General features: G+C 42.9%; 1 pseudogene; it reads right to left on the minus strand.

The window, feature by feature from the left end:
• On the minus strand, positions 1 to 119 carry LOC112471397 (annotated as a pseudogene).
• Between the last annotated feature and the right edge of the window lie 4,599 nt (positions 120 to 4,718).

Here is a 4,718-nt window from a genome sequence, read left to right on the forward strand (position 1 = left end):
TGCCTACAGCACCTGGTCTTCCAAGGTAGTCTCCCATCCAAGTACCAACCAGGCCCAACCCTGCTTAGCTTCCGAGATCAGACGAGATCTGGCACGTTCAGGGTGGCATAGCCATAGCACTGCCACCATCTTTACTTACTCCTTTTAAAAATCACCAAGGAGGGATAGGGTGCTTCTCTTTATGGGGGAAAGTCAATAAGGTAGCAGTGGGTGTGTTCAGGGCAGGGGGCTGTGCATGTGAGGGTGAGGGTTGGGGAGGAGGACTGTGGAAAAACTAGGGTGGTGAGAGAGGGGCCTCATGAGCAGATAGGTGAACAGTTCTGTCAGGAGAGTAAACTGGTAAATGAATCAATGAACTGTGTTCTCTTTATACCACAGAATACTACTCAGTGATAGGAAGGAGTGAACTCCTGATAAAGCAACAATATGTGTAAACCTCAAAAAAAAATGATATATTTGCACCTGCTATGCCATCTGCCTGCAAAATTTCCTCCCTCCCCATGTGTAAAATTCTAGAAAAGGCAAAAGTATTTGATGGAAAGCAGATTGGTGGTGGCCCGGGGGCCAAAGTGTGGGGATGGGAATTGCACGAGGGAAATTTTGGGGGTGATAGAAATGTTTTCTATCACAATTGTGGTGTTTTTTACACAATTGTATACATTCGTATACAAATTGCACACATTTGCCTACATTTGTATACTCAAACTACACACTTAAAATCACTAAATTTTGTTGTATGTAAATTATACTTCAATAAAGCTAAAAGATTTGAAGTAAAAACCTCACATGCGAATAGAAAACAATTCATCATTATAGAAAAATATAAGATTAGAAAGTAAACAAGGGGAACTTTCCCCTACCTTAGTTTCTACTTCCCAGAAGCAACAGTGTATGATTTTCATTCATTCATTCATTCATTCATTCACTCAGCTAATATTTATTGACCATCTACTATATGCTCTGCACCACTGTGGCTATTTTTAACAGTTGCATGAATGTGCGTGACTTTCTAGAAAGATTTTCGAGATACACCTTGCTTTTCAGTGAATGTGAACATACGACAGCCTATTTTGCACATTTTTTTCCCCCACCTAACAGACCAGCCTCGAGAGAGTTCCATGTAAGCACACATACATCTCCCTCATGTTTTATAAAGGCTGCACAGGAATCCACTGAATGTATAAACCAAAATGATTAAACCTGTCCTCTCTTGACAGACATTTTAGTAGGCTCTGCCTTTCATTTTTTATCACACACAGCATTGCAGCGAACACTCTTGTCCACATAGGTGGGCTTATTCACAGGGTAAATTTTGAAATTCTATTTCAAAACTTGATAAAGTTCAAAATTTAAATCTCTCAGGTTAGCCCTCTGCTTGACATTTAGATGTGTTTCCACTCCTCACAGGAAATGGACCCAAATCCCCATTCACACTGACAAGCATGAGTCTTGCCCCTACCGATTGTTCTGGCTTCATTGCATTCTGTGCTCCAGACTCACTGACATCTTTCTCTCCTACCTCAGGGCCTTTGCATCTGCTTTGCTGTCCACTTACAAAGCTTCCTCCTTCCCCCAACCCCTTCTCCTAGCTAAACTCCCCCTTATCCTTCAGAGGTCATCCTACAGAAAGCACTGCTTCTTCCACGGGGCCTTCCCCGATTGCCGCTGATGGGGCAGTCTCTGCTACAGCTTTCAGAGACCCTATTCTTGACTCTGTTGCTTTCCTGCAGAGCGCTGATATCCATGCATAAAGGCATTTGTTTGTCTGGGATCCTGTGATTAATGCTCGTCTCTCCACTAGACTGTGAGCTTCACAGGGTAGAGGTGGGGATCGCAGACTGGACCCTGGGACAAGGATTGGTGCACAAATGAAGGAAGCAATCCTATAGGTGATAAGTAAGGAAGTGGGAAACAAGGAAGGGGAGGAAGCCAAGTAGGGTGCAATTCCAGGCAAAGCCCTCATAGAGGTTGGCTTCAGGCTGATCCCACACAGGAGCTCAAGAATGTGAATTATACCACAGAGTTATCCTGACCAAGGAAACGGAGATGGATTCTCACCCCAACTGTCAGTCCCAGCATGCAGTGAGAGCTGATATAAACTCTCTGGCTCTCTGCGTGTGTCAGCAAAGTGATTCCAGTAGACTGAGGATAGCTCTTTGGAGTCACAAATGCAGGCACGTGGAAGAAAAGCACACAGAGGCTGGTGGAGGGGCACAGAGAAATGGTCAGAGGAATCACAGGGGCTCTGAGTGAAGTATTGATGGTACCCACTCAGCTGAGGTCTACTTTCTTGACTACCTCGCGCACCTAGCGTAGCGCTTGGAACAGAGCAGGCGCTCAAGAAAGATTTGGTGAATAAGTGCATGAATAAAGGAATGAAGGTGAGTGTAGGGAGGGCATTCTGGAGGAAGAATGGCATAAACGAAGGCTCAGAAGTGAAACTAGGCAGTGGCACTTGTACTAGTCCAATGAGAGCTAATTGTTACATTTTCAGGAATTTTGTGAATCAGTTGTGAAATACAGTACAGTCAGTTCTCATCTAACTTTGTTGATAGGTTCCTGGAACCAGGGTGAAATGACCTATAATGAAAAAATTTTACTGTAGGCTAATTGATGAAAACAAGAGTTAAGTTCCCACGGCATCTCATCGACATCGTAACAAAATAATGTTGAATAAAACAGTGTTATTCAAAGACCTGCTAAATTCTGACAGCAACTGGTGCACTGCAATTCAATCCGGTTCTGATGCTTAAACCCCCAGAGGTAGTGTCAGACTCCCTAGGTCATAGGGCACAGACTTGAACAAGACTGCCCTCACTTCAGACAACAGCTGCAAGTTTAGGGGGTCCCCTACTCTCCAGAGGCTTGAACATTTGCTACAACAGATCAGAGAAATCAGAAAAACACTGTACTGGTTACAGTTTTATTATAAAGGATAAAATCAGGACAGGCCAAATGAAGAGATAAATAGGGTAAGGTCTGGGAGGGTTTGGAACTCAGAGCTTCCATGCCCTTCCCCCGTAGAGTCACCCTCTGGGCATATTAGTGTATCTACCAGCTGGGAAGCTGTACGAAGCTTTGCTGTCCAGAGTTGTTATTGGGGCCCCCTTACCTAGGCATGGTTGATTGGATCATTGGGCATGTGATTGAACTCAATCTCTGGGCCTCTCCCCTGATTTTGGAGGGTGGGGCAGTGGTGCTCAAAGGCCCAACCTCCTAATCACATGGTTGGTCTTTCTGACAATCATCCTGAGTCATCTCATCTCTTATGATAAACTCAGGTACAATCCAACAGGTTCATGGATAACAAAGACACTTACCACTCCAGCAATTCCAAGGATTTAGAATCTCTTCCCAGGAACCAAGGACAAAGGCCAGTCATGTTCATTTTATACAATACATGGTGGTTACTAAAATTTAAATTATGTAAATTTATAGCTAACTAAATCATAGTATAACAGTAACAAACACTCCAAACTCATCATTTCTTAATATTTTACTACCTTTTGCTATTATCTATGCTTTTGAGTTTTTTCTATCTATTGTATCTATATGGTGGAAATACTACATAATGGTATCTGCGTATTTCTCCCCAATTCTGCATTCACCAAAATGTTGGTAAGTTTCAAATCAGAGTACTTACAGCACAGAAGCTGCCAACTGCTACAAATCAGGGCATAATTTGTTGTGTTGTTGAGTGTCTAAATTTAGAAAGTAATGGAGAAAATGTTAATAACACAGATTAAACTTCGAAGTGTGTTGTGTTTAGCTATTACATGTGAATAGCAGAAAAAAATCGAGGAAATAGTCTCCCAGTATTCAAAACCATTTCGCAATTCAGCAAAGAAGTTGCTCACATCAATGACAAATAAGTGAAATTCTGACATGCATCCTCATTGTTTCACTGTAGCTTGCCCATTAACACTTAAATGAAAATATCAACTCATATTCATGCCTGAACTACACTTGTTCATCAATTCCAACCACAGGTTGGCTATTGATACGAGAGTTTGGCAAAAATCAATAAAAGCATTTTATGAGAATCAATTGTCTCTATAGAATTTACTTACAATAAAGACTATTGTATATGTTACTATTATTTTTAAATTGTGGGCCACACATCAATATCAATACAATATATGTCATTGCAGGTTATAATTATGCACACACATGCACCTATAATACATACAATTTTTTCCCTAGAGAGCTGAGACCAAGCCATTGTGATTGAGCAAATTGGATGGAGTGGAAGGGACAGGGCGCCTGAGGAGATGAAATTAGAGATGTGGCCCAGTTCAGATGGTGCAGGAGCCTGAATGACAGGCTCAGAGAGGGAGACCAACTGCTCCAAGTCACACAGCCAGGAAGTGGCAGTGCTGAGTTAATCAAAGGTTTGTGGTGGGGCCCTTCCTTCTAGCCTAGGTCTTCTGCTCCCTCCTCCCCCGCCCCACCCAAAAAAAGCTCTAGCTCATGTATCTTAGGTGCAAACCTGGGGTAGTTTGAACATGGGAAGTTAACCCATCCCAGCTCTGGGATCCCGTGAATAGAGTCATTTGTTAGGTCTTGAAGTGCTAATTAGTGGGGCACAAACCTGATTAGTTACTGTAGCATGGCAGATTGGGGGGAATTAATCAGGTTGGGGGGGTGGCAGGGAGGGAGAGGAGGAAAAGGAAAGGAAAGAAAGGGTAGCTGGGTGCTGAGTGCTAGAGGCCCTGGGT

Source organism: Pteropus alecto, unplaced genomic scaffold (assembly GCF_000325575.1).
Source record: "Pteropus alecto unplaced genomic scaffold, ASM32557v1 scaffold259, whole genome shotgun sequence".
Lineage (NCBI taxonomy): Eukaryota > Metazoa > Chordata > Mammalia > Chiroptera > Pteropodidae > Pteropus > Pteropus alecto.